This window comes from Bos mutus, chromosome 10 (genome assembly GCF_027580195.1).
Source record: "Bos mutus isolate GX-2022 chromosome 10, NWIPB_WYAK_1.1, whole genome shotgun sequence".
Classification (NCBI taxonomy): domain Eukaryota; kingdom Metazoa; phylum Chordata; class Mammalia; order Artiodactyla; family Bovidae; genus Bos; species Bos mutus.
Window position 1 is genome coordinate 28,323,123 of NC_091626.1, and position 19,755 is coordinate 28,342,877.

A 19,755-nucleotide genomic window follows, 5' to 3' on the forward strand; every position below is an offset into this window, starting at 1 on the left:
AAAAACCATAGCTTTGACTATATGGACCTTTGTCAGCAAAGTGACGTCTCTGCTTTTTAATATAGTTGTAGGTGTATGTAACCATATAAGAGAATATTACACATCCTATTTGTTCTGTTTCTCTGGAGAACCCTAACGAATGCAGATGGGAATGGAGATAGTAGTAGGAGGACCAGTTCAGTCTGTCAGGATGCTGGGAACACAGCAAAAATGGATGTGTGTGTGTATATACATCCGTGTGTGTGTCATTATGTGCATGCCTGCTTGGTTTGTGTGTATCTGGATGTGTGTGCCTATGTGCGTGTCTGTTTGTGTGTATCTGTTTGAGTATTTATGTCTGTGACTATATCTAGGAATCTGTGTTTGTGTATATCTGCATGAGTGTGTGTGTGTTTGTATTGTATGTCTGTGTGGGCCTGCGTGTGTACCTGCATCTCTCTGTATGCTTGTGCGCCTCTGTGGCTACCCACACAAGTGTACAAGTGCCTGTGTCTGTTGGCGGGGGGGGTCTGTCATGGTATCCTGGAAAAGGACCTCTATTGTTGGGCTTTTGGTTGGTTTCTGGTAGTAGCGGTGAAAGCTGGGTCTGGGAACCAGGCAGGAAGGTGGACTAGCAGGAAAGCAAGTCTCGTGGTGCATGGAGTGGAAAATAGCAAGATGGCAGGAGACTCAGGTGGGTTTGGGAACAGGATAACTGGAGGCCAAGGTGGTGCCGAGAGGTCTGGGTGAAGGGAGCAGTTCAGGGACATACATATCACTCTGCCTTGAGTCTGGAGTTTCCACCAGCCAGGGACTGGGTAGGCGGGGCAATAAGGGGCTGCACTGAGGGGATGGCAATGAAGAGGGAGGTCTGGAGGCTGGGCTGCACAGGAACGGTCAGTTGGCTTGGGGACGACGGGGACTTCAGTTTAGATTTGCTGTACATCGCAGACATTGCAGAATAAGATTTTCAAAGGTGAGGATGGGGTAGTGACCAGTGTCATACTCTAGAAGGGATAGGGAAAATAAAGACTGAGAAAAAGCCGTTGGGCTTGAAAATTTGGTGACCTTGCAACCTCAGCAGAAGAGTCAGAGGCTGGTGTGCGGGAAAGAGGAAGTGGGTAAGCAGGGTAAGTGGGTAACATTTGTTGGACTCCACTATACTTGTGGAAATGAAAAGCACCAGGATAATAACAAGAGTGGATAGCAGAGTTGAGTTATGGGAGCCTGGTGCATATTTGAATAAAGAATGAAACTCAGTCATCAAGATATTCACCCCTGATCCCATTAAGTACTTCCTCTGAGAGCTGGCAAACTGATATCCTTTAATCATGCCTTATATTTATAAAGGCCTTTCTCCAAAGAACTCCAAGTGCTCAATAAACATTAATTAATTCACTCCCGCAGCCCCCTTTAGGGAAAAGTTGGTGGCAGTTATCATCATTATGTTTACAGGCACAGACATCTTGGCCAAGATAAGAACCGTGCTGCCAACCAGGGTCACAAAGCTGGTCGGGGTGGGAGTTGTGTCTGGTTCCACCCCTTCCGCTGCTAGGCCATTCCTAAATCACCCACATCTTGTCAGGCCCCCCAAGTAGCTGGTGAAACTTGGCAATGAGACCAAGTACAGGGTCCAATGCTTCAGCGGGTGACTGGGGGATAATCCCAGAGGGATCCTAAGGGCCAGCCGGCTGTGGGGCTCAGGAAAAGGGTCTTTTGTTTGCTCAGTCCTGGACCACATGGACATTTAAGCAGCTTCCTCTGCTGAGTCTTTGAGGGTCCTGAGCAAATGCTGGGTCTGCTGCTGCTGCTAAGTTGCTTCAGTTGTGTCCCACTCTGTGCAGCCCCATAGACGGCAGCCTACCAGGCTTCCCCGTCCCTGGGATTCTCCAGGCAAGAACACTGGAGTGGGTTGCCATTTCCTTCTCCAATGCATGAAAGTGAAAAGTGAAAGTGAAGTCGCTCAGTTGTGTCCGACCCTTAGTGACCCCATGGACTGCAGCCCACCAGGCTCTTTGATCCATGGGATTTTCCAGGCTGGGTCTAGGCAACAACAAAATCACCAAACTCAAGAAAGCATGCAGTTGTTCCACTTTTTTTTTTTTTGGTGGGTTCCCTCACACAAGAAATTCTCTAGTGCCCTCAAGTAGGGAAATACTCCCAATCCTTATGCTTGGGGCTGTGCAAGATCCAACCATTTACTCAAAAGCAAAAAGATCTCTAAATGCAAAGCATAGTCAAGGACAGCCCACTGAGAAGGTGATTTGGTTTCTTCCACTGAGTGATGAGCTCGGGTTTTATCAGGAAAAAGGATCCTGAGATCCCAATGGTGCAGGTGATCTGCAAAGCCCCCCAGCTGCAGCCCCAGGGAGTATAGATGTGGGAACCATTACCTTAAAGTCATGCTGCATTTCTGGGATTGGGCCTGCCCACATCTGCTGAGCCCTGGGAGCTGGTGATACTCAGGCTCTTACCTAATGAGGACTGCTCTTGTGGGAGCAGCTAAGCAGTTCGCATTCCCAGTCTAGTGTTTATCCACTTGGATGGACCTGGGAAATTCAAGGGGCCATCGGTTTGTTGGCCTAAAGCCAGGGTTTAATTAAGCCCAAAATCTCCTGTGATTCCACCAAGGGGCTGAACCCCACAAGGCTAGGCAAAAGGAGAAGCAACCCAAAGAACATTGGATCAGCTTCTTTTGAGTCTTCCTGTCAACTCATTGTTTGTGGAGGCCTTGCTCATTAGTGGGAATAATCCCTTCAAAGTCACAGAGCAGTGAACAGAAAACTGGAGGACCAGCCCTGCACAGGATCAGCTAAATTGTGGCGCCTACTATAACATGTAGGTGGTTTCTGCTGCAGGCCATGCAACACGGATATGCATGAGAAAAGAAAGGATAAATTAGCATCCTAACACTTTCATTTTGCAGCTTCTGTTGCAGAATTCTTGGTGTCTGATCAGAAATTACCAAAAACATGTCTTGTTCATTGTCATCGTTTAGTCCCTAAGTCGTGTCTGACTCTTGCGACCCCATGGACTGTGGCCTCCCAGGCTCCTCTGTCCATGGGATTCTCCAGGCAAGAATACTGGAGCGGGTTGCCATTCCCTTTTCCAGGGGATCTTCCTGGCCCAGGTATTGAATCCAGGTCTGCTACATTGCAGGCAGACTCTTTACTGACTGAGCTACAAGGGAAGCCCGTGTCTTGTTCAGGAAATGGCTATTTGAATTGAGAGACCCAGAAGGCCCAGCCAGCCTGAAGGGCAGAGGCCTGGGACCCACAGTCGAGGCCTCATCTCTGGGGGAGCAGCAGACCCTTGTAAAGAGGGTGGTATGAAAGGCTTCTGAATGGAGGGAAGACCTGGGATTTTCAGGGAGTTTCTGTCTTTTTTTTCTTGTCCCCATCCCTCTTTCATAGCCTTGGAACAGAGAAAGTCCAGCCTTTTACCATAAGGGTGAAGTGGGCCAGCAGCAGAATGGGCAGTCGTGGTGCAGACCCACCCCATGGACTGTGTGGGCAAGGGTGAGAACAGCATTTCCTGACATAGCTTGACACCGCACAGATAAAGGTCATGGGTGTAGGTTGAACATTGGTGGGGCTGATCAGGTGGAAGGTTATGGTAAGAGCACTAAAGTCTTCTCTTTTTTGGACTGTATTTTTTTTTTTTCATTTGAAGCAAGTAAAGGGTGAGTTTTCACCCTTTGAAGATCGTGGCATCAGATGGCCTGAGTCCGTACCCTGGAAAGCTGGTTCCACTCCATTAGGGAGCCTACAAGCCCCATGCTTCTTCTTCTGGGAGAAATGAGGCCAGCGGGCTTCCCAAAGTGGGCAAGACCACATCTCTGCCTTATGGCATCTCCTTTCTGCTGCAGCTGGGGAACTTATGAAATTAGTTTTGTTATATAATATTAGAACAGCCTGCCACCTAGTAAGGTCTAGATGTTAGTCCCACAGTCATCTTTCTCAGCCTGGCGTTTCAGCTGGATGTAGGGATTTGCCCACATGGACACAGCTCCTGGCAGCCTCCCCCTGTTCTCAGAGTGTGGGAATCGGGCACTGGCCGGCATCCGAGGGTCAGCGCTACGGCGGGTCACAACGCAGAAGCCGAGGGAGCGGCCAGCGCAGAAAGGGCGCTGGAGATGAAAGCCGCCGTGTTTGGCTTTCCAAAGTGCCGCTGTGTTCCTCAAGGCCTGCCGCTTCCTCTGCCCTGCTGGGGTTTTTTTTTCTTCCCAGTTCCTCTCAGTGATATCTTAAGAGGCAAACTTCCAGCACTAACAGGAGGTCTTTTGTTCTCCTTTTCTCTTAGTGGACTTTAACCCAGTTACGACAGATGAGTCACTGTAAAAACAAACAAATAATAATACTCCATTTTCTTCAAGGCTCTTCCAGGCCTGCTGACAGCAGAGGGGGAACTTGACACTGCACTGGGGCCTGTGGGGCTTCTGCCCTCCCTGACCTTCTGGAGGCATAGCCCAGGAGAACCTTCCAGAACACTCTGGAGCCCAACACTGTGGAGCTGTTCAGTGAGGCTCTGGCTTGTTTAGAATTTCATCTGATTTGGGGTGGCCCAGGGGCTCTGAGGAATTCTGGTCTCAGCACGATCCTGGCTGGGACTTGTGCTCTGGCATCCGTCACAAACTCAATTCTGGACTTGCTTCCCCTTACACGTTAGTTTCATTATACGTGATATTTTTATATGTATTAGACACTCAGGGATTTTTATCAGGGGGTGCTTTGCAGTAGAATATCTTCTGCTCTATTGAGAGATTCCAGGGCGTGCTTAGTACATGAGTGCAGCATGCATCCATTCAATAAGTTTACCAGGCACTCAGGTAGACACCAGAGATGTACCCTCAGGGAGTGTTAGTGGCTTAGTTGTGTCCGACTCTTTGTGACCCCATGGACTATAGTCAGCCAGGCTCCTCTGTCCATGGGATTCTCCAGGTAAGAATACGGGAGTGGGTAGCGTTCCCTTCTCCAGGGGATCTCCCTGACCTAGAGATTGAACCTGGGTCTCTTGCATTGCAGGCAGATTTCTTTACCATCTGAGCCACTATGGAAGACTGACATGTAAGTAAGTGAATGCAGTGACTTCTGATGAAGGTAAGAAGGGTGGGGTGGGGTAAGTAAGGGGATGATCATTTGCTCTGGGAATACTGAGAAAGTTGTCTGAGAGGAGATGGCATTTGAACCGAGTCTTGAATCCTGAGTGCGTGTTCATCAGATGCTCAGGGGAGAAGGGAGCAGATGTGACAGGCAGAGGGAGGGAGGGGTATAACCATGGGACTGAGACCCATGGTGAATTTGGACCTACCCTTGTACAAGCCCTTTCTAATCTTTTCCAGGCCTGTTTGCCTGTTGTTTCAGTAGAGTTGGACCCTCCTTTTCCTGAGAAGGAGCTGTCCCTGGATGGATATGCCACTGGGTTCAGGACTCTGGTCTGAAGTGTCTTCTGGCTGCATTAAACATGATGGCTTGCTTTGGGTCACCAGCCCCTTGGGCAGGCTCACTGCCAAAGAGCAGCCATGGCTCCTGTTGGTGGAGGTGTATATGTCCTTCAGAAAGCTGTCATCCACAGTCACTGTGTCCTGACTCTTGGAGCTCAGATACATAGTGAAACACAAGCATGTCTACAATGAAAACATCAGTTCAACTCTCGGAAAATTTCTGCTCATTTTCAACCCCAACTTACAAGTCTGCTTGACTGTGAAGAGCCCCAGGAGCCGTAGGTAGAGTGAGCAGCCCTCGTCTTTGTGCCCTGGGGCTTGTCCTTCTTACTTTGCTTTAGGCATTAATCATGTTGCTGTTTAGTCACTGAGTCGTTGTCTGATGCTTTGTGACCCCAGGGACTGCAGCACATTAGACTTCCCCGTTCTTCCCTATCTCCCGGAGTTTGCTCAGGTTCACGTCCATTCAGTCAATGATGCAATCTAACCACCTCATCCTCTGCCGCCCTCTCCTCCTTTTGTAATTTCCCCATCTCCCTGAATGCCCTCCTCCTGTGCTATGAGCTCAGGGATGGTAGGTAATGCATGATATTTGGTTCATGTACATATAAGATGGTCAGTAAATGTTTGTTAAACAGACACAGGAATGAATGTGAGGTTTGGGTTGGTCTGTTTTACATCATCTGACAATGATATCAACTGATATCACATTCATCAGCTTTGATAATGAGACAGTAGGGCCTCAGGATTTCCTACTGATAGTGCTATTTTGTGCACAAGTAGATCTCTCTTCCCCAGGAGCCACTTACACTGGAGAATTTAGATTTAAAATCACATGGAGCCCGCTGTGGCACTCTCAGGGGCAAAGGGGATTCTCATCTATTTTTCCAAGCTGACTTCCTCACTTCAGCAAATCCCAGGAACTGAAACAGTGAGGATCTTCTGTTGAATCTGTTCTGTTTGGGCCCCCTGAAATCCAGTACTTTATATTTCTGTGTCTCCCCATCTTGTAATCTGGCAAGGATAAGATAGACTTCCCACTATCAGGGTTGATCTAGGTCCATCTCCTTTTATTTATTTATATATCTTCTAAGAAGTCTTACGGAGGGCCAGGGCAGAGGAAGCCTTATTCAATAAAGAAAGTGCTCCTCAGCTGGCCCTTCCTTCCGTGGTCTCTATTCTGCCATCTTCAGATGTCCCCAGGCAGTTAAGAGCAGATGACATGAAATGACTTCAGTGGTAAGGCTGAGTGGGTGTAGACACAGCCCGGCCTAGCCTCAGCTTATTTCTCCACTTTGGGAGAACTCAGGCCCCTGCCTCAGACTTCGTCTCTTGGGGTTGGATTATAGTTTTCAAAGAATAAATAAAAAATTCCAGGAACAAGCTCAGTCTCCATGACAGTAGCTGGCTAATTACTTCTGAGAAAATGGAAACCTTGGTCTCCTGATGTGCTCAGCGACAGGCACAAGAGGAATTTTCCAATACAATAGGGGATGAACTTTCCAAGGACAAGCTGACTGAGAAAAGCCATCCTCTGACTGCACCCGTAGCGGGACATGGCACCGCCGGGGTGGCAGACGGAGTTGGAAGCGGGAATGGTGGCCTGGAGGGCAGCAGCTCTCCCCTTCCCGTAACATCTGCCACTGACATGAACGGAGCCTCCAGGACAGCTGGGACACTTGTAGTGCTGACTCCTGTGGTGAGGAGGGAGACAGTCTAGGCCGTTTTGTTTAGATGAGGAGCCGCTAAAAGCTACACGGTGTTAGTTGCTCAGTCATGTCCGACTCTTCGTGACCCCCTCCGGACTGTAGCCCACCAGGCTCCTCTGTCCACGGGATTCTCCAGGCAAGAATACTGGAACTGGTTGCCATTTCCTCCTCCAGGGGATCTCTCCAACCCAGGGGTCGAACCCAGGTCTCCTGCCTTACAGGCAGATTCTTTACCATCTGAGCCACTAGGGAAAACCAAATCTGTGGCAGAAATGGTGCGCGCTAAGGTCTGTCTCTCTTCATCAGTAGACTTCTCCACGCTCCAGCTGTTCCCTCCTGAGAACTCACTTCTTACCCCCTTCATCCACTCTCTGGGCACTCCTTCCTCTGTGTGAGACCCTGCCCTAGGAACTAGACACACCAAGCCAGATTGTCTCAGCCCCTCAGTTTTGTTCTCTCCATTTCCCTTCCTCATCCTTCCATGAAAGAAGCAGGGGTCATGGCTCTTCCAGCTCCTTCCCATGTCACTGTGACAGCAGGTTTTTAAAACTCTGAGGGATGGGATGCTGTAAAAAGTGCCGGGAGAAGAGATGATTCACTCTCCCATTTGAAAACCCATGGAGCAGCTGTTGAGGTTTGTAATTGTCCTCTGTAAGCCCCTGTATACATATTAAAAGATCCCTTGGAGAAGCTCATTCCTGATTAGGGGGAAAAAAAAAAGATTTGGGTACAATTAATTCCCAGTGTCAGATGGAAATGAAATCTTTCCAAAGCTGTTGCTGTCGTTACTGTCAGTGACTAATTCACCTTGGCACTGTTCAGGACATCAGCTACTCCAGCCCCCCTGCTCCAGGGTCTGTGGTGGGAAAGGCTGAGGCATCTGAATCTCCAAAATCAAATGCAGAATAGACATGGGATAAGAAACAGGAAACACATCTGTGGATCCCTGAGATAATAATTTTTTAAATACAATTCTTTCCCCCCTGATTTGGAATAATATGTATTCATGGGAGAAAATTTGAAAAACAGAGACAAATCCAAGAAAGAAAATAAAAGTCAAGCCAAATCTTAATACCCAGAGACAGCACTGTTAACATTTTTGTATGTATTCTTCCAGTTAAAAAATGTACACAATATTTTTTTCTTGCACAACTGCTACATTCTATGCATACTGCCTTATAATCCACTTTTTCCTTAATGATATGTTGTGAATATTTTCCCATGAGATTAAGCCTGCTTCTAGCCCATAATTCTATCGACTGTCTTCCATCATATAGATGGTCATTCAACTAATACCTCGTGGGTGAATATTTAGGTTGTGCCTAATATTTTTTGCTATTGTAGATAACAGTTTGTACCCACTCACGAGACTAACTCAGGCTGCCTCATTGTCCTAGACGTATATCACTTAGTTCTTCCTCAGCAGCCATCAGTCATGTGTGGGCCAGACAGACTCTGCCTCATGACTTCCCAACTCTTGCTCGGAAAACAAGGACAAGCAATCTACTCAAGACTGCGTAGCCCTGAGACTTCCCTCCATGCCACCGAAACACCCACCAATGTGAAAAGAAAGCTGTGTTCAACTTATTTCTTCACAGATGCATTGTTTCAGACAAAACGGGCGCCCTTAACTGGCTCCTCTTTGACTTGATCGTCTTTTTGACAGGAGAGGGAGGGTGACTTTAATAGCTGTGGAAGCCTGTAATTAGAGGGTAGAGCAGTGAAGGCAACTGGGAGCACGCGTTCCGGACTGAACCGTCCATCGTTTGGAACCAGCGTCTATGTTTCGTATTTTCAGTGTTGCTGTTCTGCTCCATTACAGTAGGTCACCGTGAGGGACTAGCACAAAGACCCAGGGCTCCCTGCGTGCCAAGGAGCTTATACTGTTCTTGGCCTGGCCAGAGGACAGCACTGAGCAGACTCCCAGCTGAGAATCTGGGGCAAAATCTAGGTCACTGGTTCTCAGTTCAGCTCAGCTTTGAGAAGCTCAAGCTTCCACGTGGGGGTGTGCCTTAGACACCTCCAGTCTCCGTTTCGCTGGTACTTCAGGCCAGAGGAGGCCAGAGGGGAAACAGGCTCCGAGGTGGAGAGGCAGGTGCTGCAGGCCTGACAGCTGGGTCTGGGTGGGAGGGGTCAGTGGTCACATCCCACACCATCACCCACTTCTCATCCCAACGGCCCCACGCACATCTTCAGTGGCCTTCAAATGACGAGAAGGAAGAAATTCTCATTTCAAGGCAAATTGTAAGACCCTCTTGCTATCCTCTGAGGTCCCGAGGCTTTCAGAAGAAGCCTGTAGGGGAAGACTCCAGGGCAAGAGAATGAGTTCAAGGGAAATGTCATGGGAAATCACAAGATGGTTGAAATGTGCAAAGAAGTATGAAAAATTAAAAGTAGGTGGGGCAAAAGGCTCACATGTGCCTGCGTATGCACGCGCACACTGGCTCACTCACAGTTTAATGGGGATTTGAGAGGAAATCGTAGTCTCCAGTGCATAGGAAAAGTCCTGGAGCCAGTTCTCTAAAGAGTGGGAGTGGGGAACTGGGCCAGTCACAAGATTCCCCTTAGGCTGCATGTCTGTCCCACCTCCAAAAGGCCATCCTTGCTCCTCAGCTGCTCCGCTCTGTCACCAGACGCCCCTGCCCAGTCTGACAGTCCCACGTCCACAAACAAAGCACCCCAGCAAGCCACTCCTTTCTCAAGCTGCTGAGGGGTCTTCTGGGGATTGGAAAGGATTGTTTCTGGGCTGTTCCAGCCCTGGATGATGAGCTCAGCTGTCTCCTCTTCTAGGAAAGCAGGCAGGGCTTCTAGGAAGGATTTACTGCAACAGAATATGGCTGCTGTCCACCACCTCCCCCAGTCACCCCCGTCTTTCTTCCAAGCCAGAGGCTGAGGTTGGGGGAAGTTTATAGAGAGGATGCTGGGAAAAGATCAATAAGCCTGTCCTGAGTGATTGAGAAACTGTGGAAAGGCAGCAGGAACCTCTCTTCACGCCCAGAATTGGACATCAGTGGCGACACTGTAAATGCCAGCCCAGAGAAATGCGCCGCTTCCATCCAGCCCGGGTGCCAGGCACTTGCATCTTGGCCTCTGGTGATTAAGAAGGGAGAGCCCAATGCCCGTTTGTCCGCCTGTTCCACCAAGGTTGTGAAGTCCCTCTGTATCCCATCAGAGTTCATCTCTCCCTCTCTTTGAAGCCTCCAGGGACAGGCTCTAACTGGTTCCTTTTACAGTTTTTTTCTATTGCTGAGACAACTTGGCCCCTACCCGGAGCCTCTGCCTGCCTCAGCCTCAAGTATCCAACGTGATCACAGGCTGATGGGAGCCTGAGAGCCAACTGTGGGCCAGGCCCTGTTCTAAGGGTGTCTCCTGTATTAACTCATTGAGTTCTCACAACAACTCTATGAGATAGGCACTGCTATTATCCTCATTGTGCAAATGAGAATACTGAGGCCCAGAGAGGTTTATGAAATTGCCCCAGGTCATACCGTTGAAGAGTAGAAGAGTGAGGATCTAAACCTGGAAGGTGGGTTCTGGAGTCCTGTTCTTAAGGCCCCATTGCGGGCAGAATCAAATGGCCCTGGTTCTATCTGTTCAACTGCTAGTCCAGATGTGACCTGAGGCCTCAATCTGACCACAGGATTCTGTCTTGCTCCTGCGCTTGGGTCTCTGCTTTGGAGACCTCCAGGTATGCCCATCTCTCTAGGATATCTTAGGATGCCCTATTGTAACCATGCTCCATTTCAAGTTCCAAAATCCCACCCCAAGTTCATTCTGCTGGTCATGGCCATGGACCGTGCTGATACTCAGAGGATAAGATTGGTGTCTTACTCATCTCTGGGTCCCACACAGAGCCCCTGGTGCAGTGTTTAACTCACAAGAGGTGTTCAATTTATATTTGTGGAAGGAAATCAGTATAGAAATGCTCCGTACCTCAGTTTGCCCATCTGTACAATGAGATAATAGCAAATAGAGTTTTGTGACAATGAATTAAGTGAATCTATATAAAGCACATAAAACAGAATCTGGCACGTGGCAAGTACACAGCAAATGTGAAAGCGTTAGCTGCTCAGTCATGTCCAACTCTTTGTGACCCCGTGGACTATAGCCCGTGAGGCTCCTCTGTCCATGGAATTCTCCAGGCAAGAATACTGGGGTGGGTTGCCATTCTCTTCTCCAGGGCATCGTCCCGACTGAGGGATTGAACCTGAGTCTCCTGCATTGAAAGTGGATTCTTTACCACTGAGCCACCAGGGAAGCCCATTCTGTAAATGTAAGCAGTTGCTATTATCCATGTAGATATTGTCACTCCTCTATACAGGTGGATGAGCAGCCTGGTAAAGACTGTGGGCTCTGGGTCAGGAGCTGGGAGTCTAATTCTAGCTCTGCCACTTCTCAGATCCATGATCATTGGCAATTGACCTAACTTTTCAGTATTTGTTTTCTCATTTGAAAAATGACATAACAATACTTGTACCCCATAGGTACCTCACAGAATTAAATGACATAAATATATGCTAAATGCTTGGCATAGAGAAAGATCTCCCTGAATGACAGTCAAAAAATTATTAGTATTACTACCGTGGTTCTTTGAAAACTGGGGTGCATATATTTGAAGCACGAGGGTCACTTAGTTCTCTCCTTGCAACAGAGACCTACCTTGGATATTCCAGAAAGACCTGCTTGCTCCTTTCTCCCTTCCCTTGAACACCCCATCCTTACTGCATCATTACCCTCACATATATGGTGGAATAAAGGCCTGGGGGTTCTGCTGTTCCCTTATCAACCATGAAAGCAGGGCCTCCTAAGGCAGGAAGGGGGATTGGTTCTTTTGTTTTTTTAAGGACTTATTTGTTTATTTATGGCTATGCTGGGTCTTCGTTGCCTTCTCTGGTTGTGGTGGGTCGTGGCTACTCTCTAGTTGCCATGCACAGCCTTCTCACTGTGGTGGCTTCTCTTGCTGTGGAGCACAGGCTCTAGAATGCATGGGCTTCAGTTGTTGCAGCACGTGGGCTCTCGAGTGCTGGCTTAATTGTGGCACATGGGCTTAGCTGCTCCAGATGTGTGGGATCCTCCCAGACCAGGGATCAAACCCCTGTCCCCTGCATTGGCAAGTGGATTCTTAACCACTAGACTGCCAGGAAAGCCTGGAGGTTTGGTTCTTTTTTTTTTTTTTTTTTTGGAGGTTTGGTTCTTGAAGAATGAGGAAAGCATCCATTTCCTCACTCCTGGGATAGAAGAGACACGACATCACAGCTGTCCAGAAAGAAGGGCTCGGCCAGGTCCCTCTGGGAAGGAGACCTCCAGAGAACACGGAGGGTGGGCTTTCTCTGACAGTCTGGAGGTCACTTGCCACCTGTATCTTGTCTGGCTCCACACAGTTCTAGTTTTCCAGGCTTCATTCCTCTGGGGGATCCCCTAGTGACAGGAGAAAAAGGGAAGTGACCAGAGGGCTATGCTGGGTATCTGGCTGGCCAGACAGTCCCACTTCCCCAGGGCTCAGCATTCCCAATCCAATGGCCCTTGGAGATCCCCAAAGATCTTCCTGGGCAGAGCCAGAGCCTCACATGGATGCAGGTACCCAGTGTTCCTCAGCGACAAGGAGAGAGATGCTGTTGCAGACATTTGATTTGGGGGACCCTGGAGAGCAGCAGAAATGAAACAAGCCACCCCCTCTCCCCCACTCACCTCCCCCACCATTCACATACACACAGCGAGGCAAACACTCAGGGAAGGACGGCTTCAGACTAACGGGGCTGTTGATGTTGAATTGATTTTGAACCATCAGCAGGATCTCTGGTTATGACATTACCATAGAGTTGTTTCTGGAGATATGTCTACATTGGAGGGGAATTCTGGAGGGTCATATGAATGGAAAAGCCAAGGAGCCAGCTCCCATCTCCCTCTTCATTGGTGAATATGTGTGACAGGGAAGCAAACGGCAGGGGGCATCCACAGGACCCTGCTGGAAGCATGTGGCTGCCATTCTGCATGCCCAGCTCGGTAGAGCTGCGTGGGGGACCGTCACCCCTCACCCCTGCTTCCAGGGCTTCCTCCTTCCTCCTCTCCCCGCAGCCCTCATGTGCGTGTCAGCCTGTTATTGAAGCCCAAGCTCACCCCTCTGTGGCTGACTTCCCTGAGCAGCCTCCCTTAATCCACTGTGGGGAGGGTGTCACGACTCAGCCTCCAAAACATGAAGAAATAGGAACCAGGGTTTTAACTTGTGTCAATAGGAAGGTGAGAAGAGAATGGCAATGCATGTAATGTATACGGTGACAGGACCACAGTGGAGAGAGGAGGGGAGGCTGGCTGGCTGGCTCTTCTCAAGTGGAGCAGTCACCAAGTAAGGACTTCATGAGGCTGAGCTCAGGCCCCTGTCATTGTCCTTCTGAAAAGGCCCTTCATGTAAGGGCGTTGAAGATGGGACATCCTGATGACTCCCCCTCCCCCACGGTCAGCAGAAGATGGCTCACGAGAGCAGTCCTTGATGGTTAGCTCAGCTCTAAGCATGTCCTGAGAGGTGAGTCAGTATATCAGACACTCAGGTAGAAAGGCTGCAGGGACCTGGAGGAATTAACGTTGGATGCACTTCTTTGGGCCTTCCCAGGGAGCTCAATGGTAAAGAATCTGCCTGCAATGCGGCAGACCTGGGTTCAGTCCCTGGGTCAGGAAGATCCCCTGGAGGACTGCATGGTAACCCACTCCAGTATTCTTGCCTAGAGAATCCCATGGACAGAGGAGCCTGGCGGGTTACAGTCCATGGGGTTGTGTAGAGTCAGAGACGACTGGAGCAACTGAGCACGCACACACGCACTTCTTAGGCAATGGGCAACCAGGTGAGGCAGCAGGTGGTGTCAACATTCAGCACTCCGCGTAGATCTGTCCACACCCATGGTAGGAGCCCAGAGGAGGAATCCAGCTCTGCACCGCAGTCTTGGGAGGAGATCAAGGGTTCTGAGCCCTAGGGGCCTTCGACACAGACCAGCCTTTGGCGGAGCACCTGCAGTCTCCAGGCTTTCTTTGCTCTGGGAACCAGACTCAAGGCAAGTGACCCCAAGCCCTATAGGGCCAGTGGGTGGGAACACCCTGTAATGGTGGCAAGCCAGGTGGAATTATAGGTGTTGACGTGAAGAGTGGCCAGACTGGTTTCAAGCTTGTCACGTACCCGTGGAAAACTGGCTCCATTTTTTAACAGCTGTCACCTTGGCCCCACCTGAGCCTGGGCAGACCGGCTGGCCAGGCAGTTTGACGAGATACGGGTCACTGTATTCTTAGCTTTCCCTCCATCAGATGGCAAAACCTTCCCAGACCCACAGAGCCGGACAGACACGCGGCTCTTCACGTCTCACTGGAGGGACAGGCCAGAGCCCGAGGCCAGCACAAGCTTTCAGAATCAGCAGTTGGGAAGACACGCTAATCAGCGGCCCTGGGGTGATCCATGTGGGGACACAGAGGGGATAAATGTGAGGTGCTGGTGGAGGCAGGGAGGGAAGTTTTGAATTGGGGTTCAGTCTGAAGTGAAAATAAATGTCAGCGCAACGTTGACAAATGCACACCGGCAGCACAGATCTGCCTGCCTATGGAGTGTGTGTGGGGGTGGGGGGCAGGGGGGTGGTGTATGGGTGTCACTTGAAAAGCTAAGTAAAAGGGAACACATGAAAAACAAAAAAAAATAGTCCTTTCTATCCCTGTAACCATTAGAAAGAAAATGAAGTCCAAATTGCGTTCAGGGCTGCTGGGACAGAGGAAGAGAAGCAAGAATGGAAAAAACAGGCCATAAAGATGCCAGGGCTGCTTAAGCAGAAACATCTGTTGAAGTCATAAGACTCGGGGGCCTGGTCAGGCTTCTAACAAACCCAGGAAGAGGAGAGTCTGTGCTGGATCAGGACGAGCCCCGTCCGCCCCGTGCAGGGCCCCTGGGGCCAGCATACGTGCAGCGGAGATACCTTCTCGAGGGCTCAGCCGCGGCCTGGCTTCCAGCAGGAGAGGAAACAGGAGGAGAGGGAGGGAGAACCATCCCCAGGTTAGGAGGGGCCTGCGACAGTCATGGGGGCAGGGATGTGACAGCAGTTTTGAGAGTATATTGATTTCAAGCTTTAAACTCGTTGAGGTTGTCTGGCGAGCCACAAGTCTCAACTTCTGTGTGAAAGAAAGAAATATGATGGTAGGGGAGGGAAGGGTCAGTTGCTGACCTGTACAGGAGCCAGAAGGCTGGCTTTGCTGTTTGCAAATGGAGGCCACTCTCTTATTTGTGATTTTTGCCCGGGGCCAACTGTCTGAGGCCTACCTCTTCCAACAACCCACAGAAAGGGCAGCTAGCATGTACTGACCATATATATCCCTCTCTGGACCATGTTCTTTATCAGTATCACCTCATTTAATCCCTCAGCAATCCCATCATCCCTGGAATGGGTAAAGACTTGTCTGGCATCTTTGGGGCATTTCTTTGACTTAATATTTTCATCTTAGGAGGAAACTGAGGCTTAGAAAGGTTAAATGACTCATCCAGGTCATCAGCCAGCACATTCCAGGGAATACCTGGGGACTGTCCTTCTCTCTTCTCCCTGAAACTAAAGTGAAAAGTAACTTCAGCCAAGCATTACTGGGGAGCAGTTCTGTGAGCCCAGCATTCAGAAAGACCTTGAGCTCCCTGTAGACCCCATTACATTATCCTGGGAAAGTGGGGGGAAATACTGCTACAGAAACATCAAGATAGGACATAGGGGAGTGGGTCGACCCCCTCAACCATATGGGAATCCTATAGTGTCTCAAGGAAACACAGAGATGATAAAAGAAATGAAACCCAGACTCTGTACTACTTGCTCGTGGGAAATGGTTGAAGTGCTGTTCATAAGGTTCCATTGCCAAAGTCAGAGGTGGTGTCATCTCTTCCTAGAAGCCCCAGCTCTCAGCCTGGCCCTGCCTGGCCACATACTCCAGCTCCTACACCCACAGCATCCATCCCACCACGAGGGCACTCATGTCCTAGTTTCACTTATGGGGAAACTGGAGATGAAAGGCTATGACTATTGGCTTCAGGATTCATGATTGGAGGTCTATAGATCCTCTCTAGAAAATGCAAAAGTGAAATAACAGCAAGAGGTCTGGCTGAATCCCAGCCTCCTGGGTAGCTGGCCTGGGGAAGCCAAGGATATTATTATTGTTCTCCGAGCAAGCAATTCTGTGCTGCTACCATTTACTAGGGGCTTCCCTGGTGGCTCAGTGGTAAAGAACCCGCCTGCCAATGCAGGAGACACAGGTTCGATCCCTGGGTCAGGAAGATCCCCTGGAGAAGGAAATGGCAACCCACTCCAGTATCCTTGCCTGGAAATTCCATGGACAGAGGAGCCTGGAGGGTTACAGTACATAAGGTCACACGTTGAACGTGACTGAGTGACTAAACAGCAAACAACAACGATTTACTAGGGTTGGAGCCTACTGGTGCCAAGCCCCATGTCACGTCAGTCAAACCTTTAGGATAGACTACAGCATTTCTGCTTTCAAATGAGGAAACTGAAGCTCAGAGAGAGGGCTTCACTTACCTAATGTCACACAGTTACCGACTGGCAGATCTGGACTAGAATCCGTGGGGTCAGAGATAGAAGCACCCCATGTCCCTTCCTGTGCACCAATGTGTCTCAGACTCAAGTGTGCCTTGGATCCGCTGGCCATCTCGTTAAAACATATTTCCTGATTCAGCAGGGGCCTGAGATTCTGCCCCTGTAGCCAGCTACGGCTGATGGCCATGCTGCAGGCCCCTGGATCACATGTGAGGAGCAAGGATCTTCATCCCCCTGCCTTCTTTAATCCATACTTATCTGTGCCCTTGGGGCTGGCATGTCCCGGCCTCTTTGATACAACTTTGCCACCAGAATGCACCCCAAAACCACCCATGTGTCCCAGTTAGCTACGCTTAATTACTGTTAATCATCTCACTCCTCCTTGCTCCTTGGGTGACTGCCGAAAACCTAACATCATCTCCGGGTGAGGAAGACTGGCAGGGTCTGCTTGAGAGAGCCACAGAGGGGATGGTGGCAGGGAGTAGTCGCTCCCCAGGGCCAGGATAAGACTTTGATACGATCCTGTATCTCAGGGGAAATCGACGTGATGATATCTCCCCCGGTTGGTCTCTCCCACGAGCTGACAGGAATTTCCTGCTCAGACTAGCAGAGGAACTCGGGGTTTGCTCCTCCAGGGCCAATCTTGGTGGGAAAAAGAACACAAGCAAGAAGGCAGAAGTGGCTCTTGTCTGAGCCGCATGCCTCGGGTTCCTGGTTCTGCTCCATTTGTAGCCAGGAGGACCTTCTCTGGCTTTTTCGCCCCAGCCTCCAGGGCTGGCTCTGAGTACAGACCTTTCAGGAGGGCTGGGGTGACCTGCATTCCACAGAAAGGAGGGGCTGGGAGAGGCTGGGGCTCAGGTCTGCTCAGGAGCACAAAGACAGGCTAGAAAGACAACCCAGAAATCCCAGACCCTGCAGTCTATCTGCCGACAACTCTCCTTTCAACAGGCGTTACCGAGGGCCACACACAGGTGCTTGGCTGGCACAGGTGTGTAGCAGAGACCAGGGGTCCCTGCCTGTAGCCCCATGGAGCCCACAGCTAGAGGGAGCTGATCTTTAAGTAGAGAAATGGAGTTGCATGGAGAAAATGCCAAGTGTCTGCGATGCTGGGGTTACAGGTTCTGAGTCTACAATTCCTCCCAGGCCATGTTGATCACCCAGCCCAGCTCTCTTCTCTCCAAGGTGAGACGGCCACCTCGTTGGGTAGACTTGCCCACTCTCACACTGACTTGCAAACATGGACCTCTCTTTCTTCCCTGGCCAGCCTCCCTGACACCACCCTTTTAGAACCCACTGGACATCTTGGTGAAAACCAGAGACACACATGGGCTTGTGCTTCCATGGGCATCTGGAACTTATCAGCACAATGACTGGCCAGGTTGTTCCTTGGGAACTCTGCAAACGTTTGCCCTGATCAAGAATAAATGTATGTGCGGAGGGGAAAGGTCAGGTCAGACAGGGAGGAGATGAGAGTTAAGGCTGGGTGTGCAAAGTGGAGGAGGGACTGAAACTGAGGTGCTGCTGCAGCCTGGTTATCCCAAACTCATTACCACCCAGCCTCCAACTGCCCCCCGGGTCAATCATCACCCTTGGAGCAGGAAGATTGAGGCTCTGTCTCTCCACAACAGCCTGAGAGTTGGACTTCAATCTCCCCCATAATTCTCTTCTCTTTTCCAGCCTAGGAGGTGCAGGCTGAGGGGAGGGGGTTTGGAGGAAGGCTGATCACAGCAGATTCACTATTCAAGGAAAGGCGTCATGCGCTGAGGACGCTTTGCAGGGAGTGAGGGGATCTGCCGCGGATGGGCCGTTGTCTTGGAGACGCTAATGAAAAGCAGGCCTCGGAGAGGTCCCAGAACCCCCATGGGCTGAGTTATCTCCCCCTTCTGCTGCTCCCCTCGCCTCCCCACCACCAGCCTCAGATCAAACTCTCCGAATATTTATAAAACCTCTACCAGAAAACAGAGAAAGCTAGCCACCCAGCCAGGCATCTGCCCACGGCCTTCCGGAGCTGCTTGGGTGTCACTCTCTGACGACGTGGCTCATTATTCTATCTTTCTTCCTTGCAGTGAGCAGGGCAGCTAGAGCAGAAGGGAGAAAAGAAAAATGCTTGTTTTGCCCTATTCCGGCTGGTTTTGAATGGGGTGATTGGCTTGGAGTTTAGGGGCCTTATTTTGGGCAGGTCATCCTTGTCCCGCCACTCCCGGATCTTCTGCCCCTAGTCTGTTCTCCCCTTGCTCCCCGCCCTCTGTGAAAGCTGGGCCCCTCCACTCAGGCCCTCCTTGGCTGTGTACTAAGTGCCCGTCCTGGCTGTGGCCCGCCAGCCTCTTGCCTTCTCGTCTCTCCCTGTGAAAGACAGAGGAGAGGCTTGCTAAGATGCGCTCTGGTCTTCCAAAATGAAAATGTAAGGGATTATGGGGATTGGCAGCAGGAGAAGCTGGCCTTCTGCCATGGTGGAGTAGGAATTGGGCTTATTCTTTTTGAATTAAAGGGGATACAGCAGGAAATCAGAGCTGGTCTGAGAAAATCCAAGGGACCTCTGGTAATCACATTTTTTTTTTTTTTTTTTTGGCTGGGTGGTTATTAAAATGGATAGCAAGGAACTTGAAATACATGGGGTCTACTGGTGGGCTGCAGGTCTGGGCTCTGTCCTGCTGGTAAAGGGGAGGCACCATGTGCCCAACTGATCAGTACATCATGTGATTGCCCTGCATGACAGCCCCAGCTTGTGGGTGACACAAAATTCCATGTAGAGGGGCAGCAAGGGGATGTGGGGAAGTCCTGCATTAGGTTAAGAGAGCTGACTGTAGTTTTAGTGTCATTTCAAGAGTTTCAGCCTGGGTAAGTTACAGAACCTGTTTTTCTTGATTTCCTCATCTTCAAAAAGCGAGGGTTGGATGAGATGGTCTTTAGGGTCTCTTCTAGTCCTGTTAGTTAGTCCATAGTAACATCGAATGGTATAAAGTGCTACATGAATATAATTCACGGGCCAAATGTGGGGTCCAGGTGGTAAACCATGCAGGTGAGAAATCAGGAGGATTAATGGAAGTATTGGGAAGCTTTCATA

General features: G+C 50.0%; 1 long non-coding RNA gene across 1 annotated transcript in view; it reads left to right on the forward strand.

Annotated features, from left to right (window-relative positions):
- Positions 1–4,400: 4,400 nt before the first annotated feature.
- LOC138989501 (uncharacterized) overlaps positions 4,401–19,755 on the forward strand; it is a 77,675-nt gene continuing 62,320 nt past the window's right edge. Inside the window, exons 1-2 of the long non-coding RNA XR_011465798.1 lie at positions 4,401–4,919; positions 5,004–5,078. This is a non-coding gene — a long non-coding RNA (uncharacterized lncRNA). The remainder of the gene's footprint in view (positions 4,920–5,003; positions 5,079–19,755) is intronic.